Source organism: Rattus norvegicus (genome assembly GCF_036323735.1).
Source record: "Rattus norvegicus strain BN/NHsdMcwi chromosome Y unlocalized genomic scaffold, GRCr8 chrY_unlocalized_34, whole genome shotgun sequence".
NCBI classification, from domain to species: domain Eukaryota; kingdom Metazoa; phylum Chordata; class Mammalia; order Rodentia; family Muridae; genus Rattus; species Rattus norvegicus.
In genome coordinates, this window is record NW_026947394.1 from 154,429 (window position 1) to 175,607 (window position 21,179).

The 21,179-nt window shown below is 38.9% G+C and overlaps 2 long non-coding RNA genes across 3 annotated transcripts in view; one reads left to right on the forward strand and one right to left on the reverse strand.

Moving 5' to 3' along the window:
• The window catches only part of LOC134484715 (uncharacterized), a 168,760-nt gene that overhangs the window by 38,706 nt on the left and 108,875 nt on the right, over window positions 1-21,179 (forward strand). The window lies entirely within an intron of this gene.
• LOC134484714 (uncharacterized) overlaps window positions 1-21,179 on the reverse strand; it is a 36,732-nt gene that overhangs the window by 14,015 nt on the left and 1,538 nt on the right. For both annotated transcript variants that reach the window (XR_010062404.1, XR_010062405.1), the window contains exon 2: window positions 12,683-12,820. This is a non-coding gene — a long non-coding RNA (uncharacterized LOC134484714). The remainder of the gene's footprint in view (window positions 1-12,682; window positions 12,821-21,179) is intronic.

Consider the following 21,179-nt stretch of genomic DNA (forward strand, 5'->3'; position numbering starts at 1 on the left):
TTTAGGGCCGTGAAAACACCTTGTGTGCATCTCTCTAAACAACTGGACCTTGTAGCCTCAGGAATGATCACTTGTCTAAAGGCTATATTAGCTGCCCCTCTTCTGTGAAAGAAGCAAGGTAGTTAATTCTGTGTCAGCATTTTATACTCCTATCAGACAAGAGAGTTGAAGCCTTTCTACAAGGAACACCACAATCTGGCTTCTATTATTTTTCTCATCTATATTAACTTGATTATTTCTTATTTACATTTCGATTGCTATTCCCCTTCCTGGTTTCCGGGCTAACATCCCCCAACCCCTCCCCCTCCCTTTCTATATTTGTGTTCCCCTTGCCAACCTACCCCCAATTACCACCCTCCCCCCAACAATAACATTCACTGGGGGTTCAGTCTTGGCAGGATCAAGGGCTTTCCCTTCCACTGGTGCTCTTACTAGGCTATTCATTGTACCTATGAGTTTGAAGCCAGGGTCAGTCCAAGTATAGTCTTTAGGTATTGGCTTAGTCCCTGGGAGCTCTAGTTGTTTGGCATTGTTGTTCATATGGGGTCTTGAGCCCATTCCAGCTCTTTCAGTGCTTTTTCTGATTCCTTCAACTGGGGCCCCGTTTTCAGTTCAGTGGTTTGCTGCTGGCAGTCATCTATGCATTTCCTGTATTCTGGCTGTGTCTCTCAGGAGAGATCTATATCCAGTTCCTGTCAGTCTGCACTTCTTTGCTGCTTCATCCATCTTATCTAGTTTGGTGGCTGTATATATATGGGCCACATGTGGGGCAGGCACTGAATGGGTGTTCCTTCTGCCCCTGTTTTAAAATTTGCCTCCCTATTTTCTCCCAAGTGTATTCATGAGACCCTGGCTTCTATATGTCCCTGTTGCACACTTACAGATACTATTCCTGCACCATCCTGGAGTGTAGTTAAGAAGACCCACTTGACATAAATCCTGTTACCCTGTTGTGTGGTGTAGACCCACAGATGCTCATCACTGACTGTCCCAGGTAACAACAATGGTCCAATTTATCTAGACAGACCTAATGGATTACTGCAAATCCCCATCCCAAGAAAGACACTAATGCAATAGTCAGCACAGTTGGTAGTATTTTCATTAAACATTGAGCAAGGTATCGAGTAGCTTCAATAGTTACTGTTATTGAAATTATTTCACGGAAGCCTTAGGGCCAGGTACCTAGGCCCAGAGAAGAGAACTGATTTATCACTCTGACTCAGGATGTCAAATAAGGAAAGGGGAAACCTGTCATCTTGTACATCCACAGACATTATGCTTTGGATACTCCACATGTCTTTTATAATACAGAGACAAAATTGTCCTTTTTGCTGAGTAAAGGACATTAAGAATTTAGAGAAGGTCTTGGCTCTCCAAGAGAATATTTGGATTCCCCTATGATCTGCTAGGCTTACTACTATGGACATCAAAGAGATGTCTGCCTTGTGACTAAAGGTAACAAGATCACTGACCTGGATTCCCAACAAGTGTCCCTAAAACCCATGATCATACTGACCTGCTACCTGAGACTTCACAGTATAAATAAGATGTGAGCATGCAAAAGAATCAAATGGCTACCTTGAATCACAGGTTGGTAGTGAACAGGAGAAGGAAAGATCATTCTTTCAGTAACAATTGGCAGTTTTCTGGTAATTCAGCTTGACCAGGCTACCTGTCTTGGGTCCACAGAACTCTATGAATTGCCAGTAACAATGTATATTATAACTACCTACATTGAACGGCATGGCAGGATATGTCAAAGACAGACGTCAGGTTTATATTGTACATTAAATAATCTAGAACATTACAAAATTAATGTATATCATACATTAATATATATTCCCCTATCATATAAAAATGTAATTTAAATTAATGAATTAAGACATAAAACCCAACTTTAACTTCATTGCATATTAACATGAATATTCTCAAATACATTAAAATAATGATTTATGGACATATTTGTGTTATCAGACATACACCATAAAAGTCATAAACCTTTCTCTTCAATAATACTATTACCTACCCCAATTGGTTTCTATTTCTACCATTCTCTGCAAAATCAACAACCTGCCCACTAGTCCCCCTCTTCTCGCTCAGTGCCCATACAACATGGGGGTGAATAACGTGAAACTTTACCAGGCATCTGGTTCTTAATTCAGGGCCATTTACTGCTTTATCATCCATACATTCCCCTGAATAAGACATCTCTATGGTAACGGGTCTAATTAATGAATGATCATCACAACTGCGATGTCATACATTTAGTATTTTTTTTTCGGCTGCCTTCAGTCAACATACCTGCTCAAGATGTTTTGCAGGTAGGCCATGGCAGGTCTCAGTGACATCATCATTAGGACCTCCTGGAAAAATCTCTTGTATCCTGGAGGGCTCTAGCTTCTTCTGTGATGTTACAGGTGTTGTCGTGAAAGCAACTGCCTCTCAGATATTCATTCATTACCTCTAGGGTTTACTAAATGGCCTTTGATTCAGAGCAAACAGCCATTTGGGAGGGAGAAGAAAGAGGATGAAGATATCAGAGATGGGGCGAAGAAGCTGGCCTTCTGCCTTGGTCTAAAAAAAAAATGAAGAAATATCTTGTCCATGGTAAAGCTCAGTGAATCTTGTGTAGGGTTTAGTTGGTTTGATGAAAAGATAACATTGATCAGAGCCTTCCTCATATGGGAATCAGGAGCTGGGAGCCTCTCAGCAGCTGGACTTCCCTGCTTGTTATGGTTCCTGGATGTCAGAGAGTTTATAACATTAACTTGTTTATCCCAAATCTGAGTGTTGGGAAGGGTACAATAGTTTTCTTGAGAACTCATGGCTTTTGTTCTTTTTGCCCAGAAGAAAATGTCCTAAGGAATAATGGAAATATAAGCATTGTGTCCTAAGCTCGGTATAAAGTGCTCCATGCTTTGGATTCCTATAGTGCAGTTTGTGTCTGACACTGATATCTGGGAGAGAGAAGTGCTTCTAGTTGAGACTTCACCATCTCAGTCTTTCACTAGTATTACTCTACTACCCTTCCCTGACAGTGATCCTCTAGATTTCCAAGTTAATGGATGTGATTATCTGGCAGTTCTCTTTTCTTCAATTTCTTCCATTTTTTTTTATTTTTTAGCAAATTTTATTGCTTTTTTAACTGGATGTTTCTATATTTACATTTAAAATGTTTTTTTTTTTCCTTTCCCAGTTTCCTGCCCATAAGATCCCTACCCGTTCCCTTCCCCTAATCCCCCTTAAGTCCTTCCTTTAATCCCCCTTAAGTCCACTTGGCATGCCCTTGAACTAGGAGAGAATCCTAGGGAGGACCAAGGGCTTCTCCTTCCATTGGTGCACAACAAGGCCATCCTCAGCCACATATGCAGTTGTAACCATAGGTCTGTCAATGCACATTCTTTGAATATTGGTCTAGTACCAGAAAGATCTAGTTTTTTGGCACTGTTGTTTTCATGGTGTTGAAAGCACCTTCAGCTCTTGTAATCCTTTTTCAAAATCTTCCAACAAGAGGTCTGTTTTCAGTACACTGTTTGCCACTAGCATTCTTGTATGTAGTTGACCGGCTCTAGATATGTCTTTCAGGAAATATCTACATCTGGTTCCTGGCAGAATGCACTTCTTAGCTTCATCAATCTTCTCTAGTTTTGGTGTCATATATATATATATATATATATATATATATATATATATATATATATACACACACAAACACACTTTTGGTTTCTCCTACAACTATGAGGGTAGGTGGAATGTTGACATGGATTCTGCATAACTTTGTCAAGAATGTAGAATCCACAAATGACAATGCCAAATAGACTACCTCCTGTTCTTATGAACCTATTGAACTTGAGGTTTCACTGGACCTCAAGCCATTCCTCTCCCTGTACATCCTCCTGAATCTTATGATTGGCCTGAAGTAAGATCATGGTAGAACATCCAAAACCCTCAAGTCTGGCCATGGGAACACAGGAAGATACATTTTTGAGAACTGATATCTAATGGGACTACAGAACCACATTCTGTAGTCCATGTTGTCCTTTGCTTTACTGATGTCTGATAAATTTTGGATAAAATGAGGATTTGGGAGTTTATCATTTGAAGTAGATACACAATTTTAAACTTATATTCACTCTAAAGCTGGGCCTTCTTTGAAGCCAAAATCATTGCAAAAAATTGAATTGGAAAACAGAATTTTTGAATACACATTCAGGAATATATGTAAAGTCCACTATCAAGGAATGTACAGTAAGAAAATGTAATACAATATACTTTCAATTAAAGGTCTGTTGGGAGAATACTGCCCTTTGAGAAACAGAAAACCCCTAGGAAACTGAATTGTCTTTCACAGGAATGGTCCAGTGAATAAAATTATTATCCAGAAGATTCTCCTCCACTCCAAGTTCCTAGTTCTTTTCTACCCATGCCAAGCCCCTAACTAATTTTCACCATTCAGAGCATGTAACCACTAATGATGCAAAGAGAGGTCTCTTTCTTTATGGAGATGGAGTATGTAAAGATTTCCACTGTTTCAAACGACACACTCCTGGAAAAGACACCCTCTAATCTTGGCAATGTAAGGAAAGCTGCTCAGCAGGAGGCCATGGCAATTCTCAGTTACATCATAATTAGGCCCTCCCTGAAAAATCACTTGTGTCCTGGAGAGCCCTACCTTCTCCTGTGATGTCACAAGTTTTGTTGTGTCTGCAAATACCTCTCAGATATTCTTTCAATACCTATAGGGTTAACTAATTGGCCTCTAGTTCAGAGCAAACAGCAATTTGGGAATGAGAACAAAGAGGGTGAAGAGCTCAGCGATGGGGAGAACAAAGATGGCCTTCTGTCTTGGTAGAAAAAAAATGAAGAAATATGTCGACCCTGGAAAATTTCACTGAGTCTTTGGTAGGAGTTGAGTAGGTAAGTTGAAGAGATAGAATTGATCTGAGCCTTCCACATATGGGATCAGGTGTTCAGACTCGGTCAGAAGAATCTGGACTTCCCTGCTTCTAGTGATTCCTGTAAGTCAGGGAGTTTATATCATTAATATCTTTATAACAAAAGCCATTTGTTGGGAAGGGGGCTGTCCTTTTCCTTAGAGCTCATGGCTTTTATTTTTTTGCCCAAAAGAAAAAAGTCCTAAGGAAGAAGTGAAAGACAAGTATTATGTCCTTATCTCAGAATAATCTCCTCGATTATTTGGATAACCTTACTTCAGTTTGTGTCTGATACTGGTATTTGGGAGTGAGACATGTTTTTAGTTCATCATATCAGTCTTTTCAATAATATTTCTCTGACTCCTGATCGTGACCCCTTAGATTTCTCAGTCAATATGTGTTTAAATGGCAGTTTTCTTATCTTTAACTTATTTATTTTTTTATTTTTTAGCATTTTTTTGCTTTATTAATTTGATTTGTCCATATTTCATTTCAAATATTTTTGCCTTTCCCTGTTTCCTGCCCATAAGATCCCTAACCGGTCCCCCTACCTTTTTTGTATAATCACTCTTACTGCATTTTGACATTCCCTTGAATTGGTAATAAAACCTCATTTAGACCAAGGGCATCTCCTTCCATTGGGGCCGAACAAAACCAGTCTCTGCTACATATGCAGTTCGAGCCATAGGGCTATCCATGTACAATCCTTCAATATCCATATAGTACCAGAAAACTCTGTTTCGTTGGCATTGATTTTCTTTATTTTTTTTGTTTGTTTGTTTGTTTGTTTGTTTTGTGGTATTTATTTCCCTACTTTTCTTTCTTTTTTTTTTATTAACTTGAGTATTTCTTATATACATTTCAAGTGTTATTCCCTTTCCCGGTTTCCGGGCAAAAGTCCCCCTCCCCCCTCCCCTTCCTTATGGGTGCCCCCCTCCCTACCCTCCCCCCTTTGCCGCCCTCCTCCCATAGTCTAGTTCACTGGGGGTTCAGTCTTAGCAGGACCCAGGGCTTCCCCTTCCACTGGTGCTCTTACTAGGATATTCATTGCTACCTATGGGGTCAGAGTCTAGGGTCAGTCCATGTATAGTATTTAGGTAGTGGCTTAGTCCCTGGAAGCTCTGGTTGCTTGACATTGTTGTACTTTTGGAGTCTCGAGCCCCTTCAAGCTCTTCCAGTTCTTTCTCTGATTCCTTCAATGGAGGACCTATTCTCAGTTCAGTGGTTTGCTGCTGGCATTCGCCTCTGTATTTGCTGTATTCTGGCTCTGTCTCTCAGGAGCGATCTACATCCGGCTTCTGTCAGTCTGCACTTCTTTGCTTCATCCATCTTGTCTAATTGGGTGGCTGTATATGTATGGGCCACATGTGGGGCAGGCTCTGAATGGGTATTCCTTCTGTGTCTGTTTTAATCTTTGCCTCTCCCTTCCCTGCCAAGGGTATTCTTTTTCCTCATTTAAAGAAGGAGTGAAGCATTCACATTTTGATCATCTGTCTTGAGCTTTGTTTGTTCTAGGGATCTAGGGTAATTCAAGCATTTGGGCTAATAGCCACTTATCAATGAGTGCATACCATGTATGTCTTTCTGTGATTGGGTTAGCTCACTCAGGATGATATTTTCCACTTCCAACCATTTGCCTACGAATTTCATAAACTCGTTGATTTTGATAGCTGAGTAATATTCAATTGTGTAGATGTACCACATTTTCTGTATCCATTCCTCTGTTGAAGGGCATCTGGGTTCTTTCCATTTTCTGGCTATTATAAATAAGGCTGCGATGAACATAGTGGAGCACGTGTCTCTTTTATATGTTGAGGCATCTTTTGGGTATATGCCCAAGAGAGGTATAGCTGGATCCTCAGGCAGTACAGTGTCCAATTTTCTGAGGAACCTCCAGACTGATTTCCAGAATGGTTTTACCAGTCTGCAATCCCACCAACAATGGAGGAGTGTTCCTCTTTCTCCACATCCTCGCCAGCATCTGCTGTCACCTGAGTTTTTGATCTTAGCCATTCTCACTGGTGTGAGGTGAAATCTCATGGTTGTTTTGATTTGCATTTCCCTTATGACTAAAGATGTTGAACATTTCTTTAGGTGTTTCTCAGCCATTTGGCATTCCTCAGCTGTGAATTCTTTGTTTAGCTCTGAACCCCATTTTTTAATAGGGTTATTTGTTTCCCTGCGGTCAAACTTCTTGAGTTCTTTGTATATTTTGTATATAAGGCCTCTATCTGTTGTAGGATTGGTAAAGACCTTTTCCCAATCTGTTGGTTGCCGTTTTGTCCTAACCAAAGTGTCCTTTGCCTTACAGAAGATTTGCAGTTTTATGAGATCCCATTTGCCGATTCTTGATCTTAGAGCGTAAGCCATTGGTGTTTTCTTCAGTAAATTTTTTCCAGCGCCCATGTGTTCAAGATGCTTCCCTAGTTTTTCTTCTATTAGTTTGAGTGTGTCTGGTTTGATGTGGAGGTCATTGATCCACTTGGACTTAAGCTTTGTACAGGGTGATAAGCGTGGATCGATCTGCATTCTTCTACATGTTGACCTCCAGTTGAACCAGCACCATTTGCTGAAAATGCTATCATTTTTCCATTGGATGGTTTTGGCTCCTTTGTCAAAAATCAAGTGACCATAGGTGTGTGGATTCATTTCTGGGTTTTCAATTGTATTCCATTCGTCTGGCTGTCTGTATCTGTACCAATACCATGCAGTTTTTATCACTATTGCTCTGTAATACTGCTTGAGTTCAGGGATAGTGATTCCCACTGAAGTCCTTTTATTGTTGAGGATAGTTTTAGCAATCCTGGGTTTTTTGTTTTTCCAGATGAATTTGCAAATTGTTCTGTCTAACTCTTTGAAGAATTGGATTGGTATTTTGATGGGGATTGCATTGAATCTGTAGGGCGCTTTGGTAAAATGGCCATTTTTACTATATTAATCCTGCCAATCCATGAGCATGGGAGATCTTTCCATCTTCTGAGGTCTTCTTCAATTTCTTTCTTCAGTGTCTTGAAGTTCTTATTGTACAGATCTTTTACTTGCTTGGTTAAAGTCACACCGAGGTACTTTATATTATTTAGGTCTATTATGAAGGCTGTCGTTTCCCTAATATCTTTCTCGGCTTGTTTCTCTTTTGTATAGAGGAAGGCAATTGATTTATTTGAGTTAATTTTATACCCAGCCACTTTTCTGAAGTTGTTTATCAGATTTAGTAGTTCTCTGGTGGAACTTATGGTATCACTTAAATATACTATCATGTCATCTGCAAATAGTGATATTTTGACCTCTTCTTTTCCGATCCGTATTCCCTTGATCCCCTTTTGTTGTCTGATTGCTCTGGCTAGAACTTCAAGAACTATATTGAATAAGTAGGGAGAGAGTGGGCAGCCTTGTCTAGTCCCGGATTTTAGTGGGATTGTTTCAAGTTTCTCTCCATTTAGTTTAATGTTAGCAACTGGTTTGCTGTATATGGCTTTTACTATGTTTAGGTATGGGCCTTGAATTCCTATTCTTTCCAGGACTTTTATCATGAAGGGGTGTTGAATTTTGTCAAATGCTTTCTCAGCATCTAATGAAATGATCATGTGGTTTTGTTCTTTCAGTTTGTTTATATAATTGATCACGTTGATGGTTTTCCGTATATTAAACCATCCCTGCATGCCTGGGATGAAGCCTACTTGATCATGGTGGATGATTGTTTTGATGTGCTCTTGAATTCGGTTTGCCAGAATTTTATTGAGTATTTTAGCGTCGATATTCATAAGGGAAATTGGTCTGAAGTTCTCTTTCTTTGTTGTGTCTTTGTGTGCTTTAGGTATAAGAGTAATTGTGGCTTTGTAGAAGGTATTCGGTAGTGATACATCTGTTTCAATTTTGGGGAATAGTTTGATAATATTGGTATGAGGTCTTCTATGAAGGTTTGATAGAATTCTGCTCTAAACCCGTCTGGACCTGGGCTCTTTTTGGTTGGGAGACCTTTAATGACTGCTTCTATTTCCTTAGGAGTTATTGGGTTGTTTAACTGGTTTATCTGTTCCTGCTTTAACTTCGGTTCCTGTTATCTTTCTAGTCCATTTCCTGATGATTTTCAGTTTTGTTGAATATAGGTTTTTATAGTAAGATCTGATGATTTTTTTAATTTCCTCTGAATTTGTAGTTATGTCTCCCCTTTCATTTCTGATTTTGTTAACTTGGACGCACTCTCTGTGTCCTCTCTTTAGTGTGGCTAAGGGTTTATCTATCTTGTTGATTTAATCAAAGAACCAAGTTTTGGTACTGTTGATTCTTTCTATGGTCCTTTTTGTTTCTACTTGTTTCTACTTCAGATTTCAGCTCTGAGTTTGATTACTTCCTGCCTTCTACTCCTCCTGGGTGTATTTGCATCTTTTTGTTCTAGGGCTTTTAGGTGTGCTGTCAAGCTGCTGACATATGCTCTTTCCTGTATCTTTCTGCAGGCACTCAGCGCTATGAGTTTTCCTCTTAGCCCAGCTTTCATTGTGTCCCATAAGTTTGGGTATGTTGTACCTTCATTTTCATTAAATTCTAAAAAGCTTTTAATTTCTCTCTTTATTTCTTCCTTGACCAGGTTATCATTGAGTAGAGCATTGTTCAATTTCCATGTTAATGTGGGCATTCTTCCCTTATTGTTATTGAAGACCAGTTTTAGGCCGTGGTGGTCAGATAGCACGCATGGGACTATTTCTATCCTTCTGTACCTGTTGAGGCCCGTTTTTTGACCAATTATATGGTCAATTTTGGAGAAAGTACCATGATGAGCTGAGAAGAAGGTATATCCTTTTCCTTTAGGATAGAATATTCTATAAATATCCGTTAAGTCCATTTGACTCATGACTTCTCTTAGTCTGTCGACATCACTGTTTAATTTCTGTTTCCATGATCTGTCCATTGATGAGAGTGGGGTGTTGAAATCTCCCACTATTATTGTGTGAGGTGCAATGTGTGTTTTGAGCTTTAGTAAGGTTTCTTTTATGTATGTAGGTGCCCTTATATTTGGGGCATAGATATTTAGGATTGAGAGTTCATCTTGGTGGATATTCCCGTTGATGAATATGATGTCCTTCCTTATCTTTTTTCATGAGTTTTAGTTGAAAATTGATTTTATTTGATATTAGAATGGCTACTCCAGCTTGCTTCTTCTGACCATTTTCTTGGAAAGTTGTTTTCCAGCCTTTCACTCTGAGGTAATGTCTGTCTTTGTCTCTGAGGTGTGTTTCCTGTAGGCAGCAGAATGCAGGGTCCTCGTTGCATATCCAGTTTGTTAATCTATTTCTTTTTATTGGGGAGTTGAGGCCATTGATGTTGAGAGATATTAAGGAATAGTGATTATTGCTTCCCTTTATATTCATTTTTGGATGTGAGGTTATGTTTGTGTGCTTTCATTCTCTTTGTTTTGTTGCCAAGACGATTAGTTTCTTGCTTCTTCTAGGGTATAGCTTGCCCCCTTATGTTGGGCTTTACCATTTAATATCCTTTGTACTGCTAGATTTGTAGAAAGATATTGTGTAAATTTGGTTTTGTCATGGAATATCTTGGTTTCTCCATCTATGATAATTGAGAGTTTTGCAGGATACAGTAACCTGGGCTGGCATTTGTGTTCTCTTAGGGTCTGTATGACATCAGTCCAGGATCTTCTGGACTTCATAGTTTCTGGCAAGAAGTCTGGTGTGATTCTGATAGGTCTGCCTTTATATGTTACTTGACTTTTTTCCCTTACTGCTTTTAATATTATTTCTTTATTTTGTGCGTTTGGTGTTTTGACAATTATGTGACAGGAGGTGTTTCTTTTCTTGTCCAATCTATTTGGAGTTCTGTAGGCTTTTTGTATGTCTATGCGTATCTCTTTTTTTAGGTTAGGGAAGTTTTCTTCTATGTTTTTTTGAAGATATTTACTGGTCCTTTGAGCTGGGAGTCTTCACTCTCTTCTATACCTATTATCCTTAGATTTTGTCTTCTCATTGAGTCCTGGATTTCCTGTATGTTTTGGACCAGTAGCTTTTTCTGCTTTACATTATCTTTGACAGTTGAGTCAATGATTTCTATGGAATCTTCTGCTCCTGAGATTCTCTCTTCCATCTCTTGTATTCTGTTGGTGAAGCTTGTATCTACAGCTCCTTGTCTCTTCTTTTTGTTTTCTATATCCAGGGTTTTTTTCCATGTGTTCTTTCTTGATTGCTTCTATTTCCATTTTTAATTCCTTCAACTGTTTGATTGTGCTTTCCTGGAACTCTTTCAGGGATTTTTGTATCCTCTCTATGGGCATCTACTTGTTTATTTATGTTTTCCTGGAATTCTTTCAGGGATTTTTGTGATTCCTTTCTGTAGGCTTCTACTTGTTTATTAATGTTTTCCTGTGTTTCTCTAAGGGAGTTCTTTACGTCTTTCTTGAAGTCTTCCAGCATCATGATCAAATATGATTTTGAAACTAGATCTTGCTTTTCTGGTGTGTTTGGATTTTCCATGTTTTTTTTTTTTTTTTGGTGAGAGAATTGGACTCCGATCATGCCATGTAGTCTTTGTTTCTGTTGCTTGGGTTCTTGCGCTTGCCTCTCGGCATCAGATTATCTCTAGTGTTACTTTGTTCTGCTATTTCTGACAGTGGCTAGACTGTCCTATAAGCCTGTGTGTCAGGAGTGCTGTAGACCTGTTTTCCTCTCTTTCAGTCAGTTATGGTGACAGAGTGTTCTGCTTTTGGGCATGTAGTTTTTCCTCTGTACATGTCTACAGCTGTTCATGTGGGCCTGTGTCTTGATTTCACCAGGCAGGTCACTTGCAGCAGAAAGTTTGTCTTACCTGTGGTCCTGAGGCTCAAGTTCACTCACAGGGTGCTGCCCACGGGCTCTCTGTGACGGCAGCAACCAGGAAGATCTACGCCACCCTTTCCGGGAGCTTCAGTGCATCAGGGTTCCAGATGGCCTTTTGTTTTTACCTCTTGCTTCCGAGATGTATGTGCAGAGAGCAGTCTATTCTGGTTTCCCAGGCTTGTCTGCCTATCTGAACGTTTAGCTCTCCCTCCCACAGGTTTCGGGTGAAGAGAACTGTTTATCCAGTCTGTTTCCTTCAGGTTCTGGTGGTGTCTCAGGCAGGGGTCCTGCCGCTCCTGGGCCCTCCCTCACGGGAGCCCAGAGGCCTTATACAATTTCCTCTTGGGCCAGGGATGTGGGCAGGGGTGGGCAGTGTTGGTGGTCTCCAGCTCTGCAGCCTCAGGAGTGCCCACCTGACCAGGCGGTTGGGTCTCTCTCTCACGGGGTCTGGGAGCAGAGTCACAATTACATTCTTACACAAACACACACACACACACACACACACACACACACACACTCACACACACACACATGCATACATTCTCATAATTGCATACTTACACAGACATCAATACTTACATATGCATATGGTGCAAAAGACCAAGGACCAGTACAGAAAGATGAACTCCAATCTTTATTACAGAGAGAAAGAAATCGCTTCTACCCTTTTAATGCTAAGTGATTTAAACCCAAGTTTGTAAAAGAAAAGGCCTGTTCCTTTTAACAAGACTAATTTTGCATTGCTATTAAGAAATGTCCTTTTCTGTCCCAAGATAAGGAGAAACCTGCCTGCACCTTCTATTCTTTCCAGCTTCTTCTTTTGTCCTCTTTTCACCTGCATTCTCTAGATTGCTCTCTTATGTTACATAATTTATTCCTCTCTACATTACTTCTCAGCCCAGATCTTTTTGTCTTAGTTCTACTTACCTTTGTTCTCCTTATCTCAAACTGGTCTTTTCAGGTCATCCCCTCTCCTGCTCTGTCCATCTGTCTCTGTCCTTCCAGTTCAGACCCTCTGTCTCAGTCCTTCTGTGTGTCTTCTCTTTGTCTTCAGCACCTAAAAATCTTTCAGAATACATGATCAGGTGTTAAATTGTTCACCACAAGTACATATGAAAGATCAAAGCATAAATAGAAATACAAGTTTACAACCGAGAATGTTTACATGGATATCCATCAGGAGTAATTATCTGGCTAAACATTCATCACCAGTGTCAGCTCTACAGGTTCACTGAATGTCTAAAACCATAGTTGTTAGTGAAGTTATTTACAGATAAACACAGTCAATATCTTATCCCCTGTCCTTGCACCTGTAACAAATCGTTTATGACACTTGATAACTGTTTTTGCAACTTCTTGAATTGTGTTCTGAGTAGGAGAAAGTCTGTTTACTGTCTCAGAATAATTAACTGGTGACACCTGGGAGACTGGAGTTGTCACTGGAATTCTGACTATTAGAAAGAGACTTGTAGGAGTTCCACTATATAAGAGCTTAATAACCATTCATATAATTTTAGGAATTATTGTAGGATCATTATTAAGACTAAAGAATTCATCTATTTGTATGAATAGCATCACTACGGGACAGTGCAACTTCGTAGGCCTGCAGAGATCTGCTCCAAAGGGGTGTGCTCTTACTCAATGATTGCTATATATGTCTAATAATAATAACACGAATAGCATTTCAATAGCAGGAAACTTTCCAAAAATGAATCTCTTACAACCTTGCTTAATAAGGGCAAACCAGTTGTGGATTATAAAATAATCCAAGGCTGTCCATCTGAGGATGATCACCTGTTAGTTATGAGCTTGTCCTGATATGGCTCCTGACACTTTCTTCTCAGTCCTACATGGTACCTTCTACAAAACTGGTAATATGATCCATCACAAAAAAGGCCTCAAAAGATGCAAGAAGATTGAATTAATTCCATGCAAACTATGAAATCACTAAGAATGGTCTTCAATAACAACAAGAACAACCAAAGTCCCACATATACATGGTAGCGTAAGAATGATTTACTTGATGAGAACTTGTTCAAGGAAGAAATAAAGAAAAAAATTAAAGACTTTCTAGAATTTAATGAAAATGAATGCATAAATTGGGAACACAAAAAAGCAATGCTAAGAGGAAAACTCATAGCTCTGAGAGCCTCCACAAAGAAACAGGAGCTATGATACACTCGCAGTTTGTCCGAACACCTGAAATCTCAGAACCAATAAAAATCCAAATACACCAAGAGTACTAGACAGCAGGAAATAATCAAACTCCGTACTGAAATCAACCAAGTAGAAACAAAAGGTATTATGTAGAGAATCAACAAAACCAGGAGCTGGTTCTTTGAAAAATCCAGAAGATAGGTAAATCCTTTGTATTCAAATTAAAAATAACAAAATCAGAAGTGAAATAGAGATATAACCATAGAAAATGAGGAAGCTCAAAAAAATATCAGATCCTACTATAAAAGCATATACTTAACAAAACAGGAAAGCAAGGATCAAATGGATAATTTTCTAGACAGATACAAGATACCAAAGTATCTTGAATGACGATCAGATAAACCATCTAAATACTCCCATTACTTGTAAAGTAGTAGAAGCAGTCATTAAATGTCTCCTAACCAAGAGATCCCAGGATGAGGAAGGTTTAGTACAGAATTCTCTCAGACCTTCATAGAACACCTAATACCAATATTCTCCAAACTCTTCCACAAACTAGAAATAGAAGGAACACTACAGTCTTATTACTTTTCTGACACCAGAGTTATGGTAGATTTTGAGAAAGAATTACAAGAGCTGATGGTGAGTTCAACCACATAAGAACAACAATGTCAATGAACCAGTATGTTCTGGATCTAAAACAATAATCAAAGACTATTCGTGGACAAACCTATGGTTCCAAATGCTTATGTTGCAGAGGAAGGCCTTTTTGGGCACTATTGGAATGAGAAGCCTTTAGTCCTCTCTAGGTTTGACTGTTAGTTCAAGGGACAGTAAGGCAGACCAGTTAGGGATCTTATGGACAGAAAAGTGGGAAAGGAAATAACATTTGAAATGTAAATATAGAAATATCCAAATAAAAAAGCAATGTATTTTTTTAAAATATTAAAAAAAATGAAAGAAATAAAAGAAAAGAGAACTTCCAGCTAATCACATCTATGGACTCAGAAATCAAATGGGTCACTGTCAGGGAATGGCAGTCAGAGTAATACTAGTCGAAATATTGAGATGATGAAGTCTGAATTAGAAGCACTTCTCTCTCCCAGATATCAGTGTCAGACACAAACTGCACAATAGGTATCCAAAGCATGGAGGAGTTTACTCTGAGCTGAGGACACAATACTTGTCTGTCTCTTCTTCCTTAGGAGGTTTTTCTTCTGGGCAAAAAGCGTAAAAGCCATGAGCTGTCAGGAAAACCAGTGTGCCAAGATGAAAACCTGTCTTTTGGAATAAAGAAAGTAATAATATAAAATCTCTGACTTCCAGGAACCATAAAAACCAGGGAAGTCCAGATGCTTCTGAGAGGCTACAATCTCTTTATTCCTATATGTGGAAGGCTCAGGTCTAGGCTATCTCTTCAGCGATTCCACTCAACTCCTACACAGGACTCACTGAGCTTTCCAATGGGCCACGTATTTCTTCCTTTTTTTAATAACAAGACAGAAGGCCAGGTTCCTTTTCCCCATCTCTGATCTCTTCATCATCTTTGTTCTCCTTTCCAAAGGCTGTTTACTCTTAAGTAGAGGCCACTATACAAATCCTAGACGTAAGGAAAGAATATCTGAGAGGCAGGATACAAGAGATTATTCAGGGAGGGACTGATGCTGATGTCACTGAAAGCTGCCATGGCCTACCTGCTGAACAACTTTCCTGACCAGATTCAAGGGAGCCCTTTCCAGGAGTGACACCTGGTACACAGTGGAAACCTTCATTTACTACATCTCCCTAAAGCTAGAGACTTCTCTGTGCTTTATTAATTGTTACATGCTCGGAATGTAGAATGTTAGTCAGGGGCTTGGCATGGGTAGAAATGATTTAGGAACATGGAGTGGAGGAGATTCTTCCAGATAATATTTTTATTCCCAGTTTTATTACTGTGACATACAGTTCAAATTTCTAGGTCTTCTCTGTTTCCCAAAGGCCATTATTTTGCATACAGACCTTTAATTGGATGAATATGTATTTCACTTTTTTATTGTACAATCCTTGATTGGGGACTTTATAAATATTCCTCAATGTGTACTCAAAAATTCAGTTCTCCAATTCCATTTTCTGCAATGGTTTTGGCAACTAAGTGGGCCCAGCTCTAGAGTGAGCATAACAGTGTAAACATTGTGTACCTACTTCAAATGATAAACTCCCAAATCCTTAATTTATCCAAAGATTACTAGATACTAGACATCAATACTGCAAAGGATCACATGGACTATAGAATTCAGTTCTCTATTCCCATTTGATATCAGTACTACAATAGCAACCTTAATGTGTTCCTGTGCAGGACTTGAGGGTTGGATGTTTTACGATGATTCTTTGTTAAGGCCAAACATAAGATAATGGAGGATGAGCAGGGAGAAGAACGGCTAGAGGACCAGTGAAACCTCATCTTCCATAGGTTCAAAGAACAGGAGGGAGTCTATTTGACATTGTCATTTGTGGATTCTACATTCTTGACCTAGTTGCTCACAATCCAAATTAAAATTCCACATGATGTCACAGCTGTAGGAACCAACAAATTATATATATATATATATATATATATATATATATATATATATATATATATATATATATATACTAAACCAATATTCAAAGACTATACATGGGTAGACCTCGGACTCAATTGCATCTGTAGCAAAGGATGACCTGTTTGGGTCCCAATGGAAGGAGAAGCCCTTGGTCCTCCCTAGTTTTGATCCCAGTTAACGGGAATGTGAAGGCGCAGTAAGTGAGCCTATAGAAGAAGGAGAGTGGGACCGATTAGGGATCTTATGGGCAAGAAATAGGGAAAACAAATAATATTTTAAATGGAAATATATAAATATCCAATTAAAAGAGCAATATAATTTGTTAAAAAATGATAAAAAATGAAAGAAATAAAAGAAGAGAATCTGCCAGCTAATTAGAACTATTCATTCAGAAATCTAAAATGTCGTTGTCAGGGAATGGTAGAGTAATACTAGTGGAAAGACTGAGATGATGAAATCTCAGGTAGAAGCACTTGTCTCTTCCAGATATCAGTGACAGACACAAACTGCACTATAGGAATACAAAGCATGAAAGAGTTTACTCTGAGCTCAGGACACAATTCTTGTCTTTCCCTTCTTCCTAAGGAACTTTTCCTCCTGGCCCAAAAGGACAAAGGCCATGAGCTCTCAGAAAAACAACTTTGCCCTTTCCAACACTTGGCTTTTGGGATATGGAAATTAATGATATAAACTATCAGACTTTCAAGAAAAATAACAACAAGGGAAGTCCAGATGCTTCTGAGAGGCTCCCTGCTCCATATTCCCATATGTGGAAGGGTCAGATAAAGGCTTTCTCTTCAGTTATCCCACTCAACGCCTACCCATGTCTCACTGAGCTATCCCATAAACCACATCTTCCTTCCTTTCTTTATACAAGACAGAAGGCCAGCTTCCTTTGCCCATCTCTTATCTCTTCATTCTCTTTGTTCTCCTTCTCAAATGGCTGTTTACTCTGAATTTGAGGCCAATTAGTAAACCCTAGAGGTACTGAAAGAATATCTGAGAGGCAGTTGCAGTCACAATAGCACTTGTGACATCACAGAAGAAGCAAGGGCTCTCCAGGTTACAAGAGATTTTTCAGGGAGGGCCTAATGATGATGTTACTGAGAACTGCCATGGCCTACCTGCTGAACAGATTTCCTTACATTGACCAGATTTGGAGATGCCCTTTCCTGGAGTGTTTCCTGTGACACAGTGGAAACCTTTACATGCTACATCTCTCTAAGCTAGGGACTTCTCTCTGCTTCATTAGTGGTTACATGCTCTGAATGGAGAAGTTCGTCAGGGGCTTGGCAAGGTTAGAAAAGTAATAGGAACAAGGAGTGAAGGAGATTCTTCTGGCGAATAATTTTATTCCCCGGTCCAATCCTGTGACATTCAGTTCTATTCCCTAGGTTTCCTCAGTTTTCCATGTGCCAGTATTTTCCCTACAGACCTTTAATTGAGTGAACATTGTTTTGCATTATCTGATTGTACATTCATTGACAGGGGACATTATATATATTCCTGCATGTGTACTCAAAATTTCATTTTTCCAATTCCCTTTTTTTTTTTTTTTGCAATGAATTCGGCAACAAACTTGGCCTGGCTAATGAGTCAATATAGCAGTGGAAATATTCGTACATAATTCTAATGATCAACACACAAATCCTTATTTTATCCAAAAATTACCAGACATCAATAAAATTGACTATAAATTGACTATATTGACTATAAATTCAGACCTCTAGTCACATTTGATATTTGTACGACACTATCTACCTTCCTGTGTTCCCATGGCCAGACTTGAAGGTTTTAGATATTTTACCATGATTCTTTCTTAAAGCCAAATATAAGAAACAGGAGGATGGGCAGGGTTAAGAAAGCTTGAGGAACAGTGAAACCTGAACTTCAAGTACAGGAGAGAGTCTATTTAACATTGTCATTGTAAAGTCTACATTCTTGACCTAGTTGCACAGAATCCATGTTAACATTCCACCTAACCAAAAAGCTGTAGGCACCAAATGTGTGTGTGTGTGTGTGTGTGTATATATATATATATATATATATATATATATATATATATATATATATATATATATATATATATAGTCACCAATTATAATTGATGAAGCTAAGAAGTGCATTCTGCCAGAAAACTGATATAGCTATGTTGTGAGAGACACAGCTAGAGCATGTCAAATGCAAAAGTGAATGCTAGTGGCAAATCTGTGAACTGAAAATGGACCTCTTGTTGGTAGATTTTGAGAAAGGCTAACAAGAGCTGAGGGGACTTTCAACACCATAAGAACAACATTGCTAATGAATCAAAGTTTTCTGGTATGAGACTAATATTGAAAGACTAAACGTGAACAGACCTATGTCTCCAACTGCATATGTAGCAGAAAACGGCCTTGTTGGGCACCAATGGAAGAAGAACCACTTGATCCTCCCTTGGTTTGATTCACAGTTAAAGAGAATTAGAAGGGACAGTAAGGGAGTTATAGAAGAAGTGGAGAGGGACCAGTTAGTGATCTTATGGGAGGAAACTCTTAAAGGAAATAATATTATAAAGGTGAATATTGAAATATACATTAAAAAAAAACAAATAAAATTTGTAAAAAAATAAAAAAAAAATAAGAAATAAATGAAAAGAAAACTGCCAGCTAAACACAGCTGTTGACTGAGAAATCTAATGTGTCAATGTCAGGGAATGGTAGTCAGAGAAATAATATTGGAAATAGTGAGATGGTGAAGTCTCAATTAGAAGCACCTCTTACTCCCAGATATTGGCAACAAAGGGGGTAGAGCTATAGAGTGAACAGAACAGTGAAAATATTGTGTGCCTACTTCAAATAATGAAGTCTAAATGCATATTTAATCCAAAAATTATGAGACATCTGTAAAGCAAAGGACAACATGGACTTTAGAAAGCAGATCTGTAGTCCCAATAGATATAAGTTCTATAAATCTACCTTTGGTTTTCCCAGGGCCAGACTTGAGGTTTTTGGATATTTTATCATGGTTCTTTCTTCAGACAAAACATAAGATTCATTTGGATGGGCAGGGAGAGGAATGGCTTGAGGTACAGTTAAACCTCAACTTCAATATGTTCATAAGAACAGGATGGAGTTTATTTGGCATTGTCATTTGTGGATTCTACATTCTTGAACTACTTGCTCAGAATCCATGCTGAAATTCTACTTAACCTCATTGCTGTAGGAGACACTATATATATATATATATATATATATATATATATATATATATATATATATATATCACCAAAACTAGATATGATTGATGAATGAAGTACATGCTTCCAGGTACCGGATATAGATCTTTCCTGGGAGACACAGCTAAACTTATCAAATACAGAAGTTAATGCTAGTGGCAAACTAGTTTACTGACAACTGATCTGTTGAGATTTTGAGAAAGGATTACAAATGCTGTGTAAGTGAGGGTTCTGAAGGTACCTGGAAGAGAATGTGGGACAAAGGACGCAAGAAGGATGCCAAGACAAGAGCCTGAAAAAGGCATCTATTTTATTTTTCTCCAAGGCTGAATTTATAACATCACAGGGGTTACAGAGGGAGGGGGAAGTAGGAAACATTTACGCAGGGCAAGAACACAGGATTCATTTGGTTATGGAACTGATGTTGAAAGGACGTCAGAAAGTTCACAGGTTTGTCGTATTATTAATCAGCAGGACAACATTATCATATTATTATTTTTCTTGACCACCAGATTTGTATTAGTTTTCTTCAGCTGGCTGGGGATTTTTCATGAACCTAGTTAATTGTTAACTAGGTTAACATGAACCTATTGTTAATTCTAACAATAATAATAACATCTACACAATGGAGGGCTTCAAGGGCATTGCAATGGGTTTCTAGAGGGTCCTCTAGATTCCTTTCTCCTCCTAGAGCACCCTCTAGGGCCTATGGCCTGTGAAAACTAGCAAGTCGTCCTGTCACAGCCGTAAGCCCCTAACAGGACCAATAGCGACTATCAAGTGGACTCTCAATCCTCTCCAGTGGTGACTCAAACACTTCAGCCATCAGAGGCAGACAACACAAGTCAACATGAAACAAAAACCAGACATGACACAGAGACAAAACAGAAGGTAACACAGAACACAAAACACAGATTTGCTTGAGCTTACCTCTGATCTCTTCGCCAATTGTGGTCTGGAGGGAACAGAGTTCCCTGTGATGGACCAAAATGTTGTAAGACCCCATAGTGGACCACTTCTGGAGCACAATCACATAGCACAGATTGACAAAGTGAACACTGCAGTAACATGAGGGTATAAGGTTTTAAATCCACGTACGTGAGGTTGCTCATCCATACAAGGAGAGCCAACCTTGTACCCATAAACCACACAACTTTTATTCATTACAGGGGGTAGACTTCAGTAAAAGGGTTATCCCATCCATTAAACAATCACTAACTCTGTACTATCTTTTGAATCAGTTGTTCCCTCCTGGGGGAACTATGGACAAATATTTTTACAAAATCTAAGATTTTTTTTTTTAAATTTTAACCCTATTTGTGTCCTGAGTGACTCCCTGAGACATGTCACAAAAGATGACTGTAGAATGCTTGTTCCATCACTCAGCAAAAGCTCTGGGATGGGACGGGGGTGGGAGCAAAAGCTCCAAGGGGGAACGAAGGCTTCCACAAACAAAAAGACAGACCAG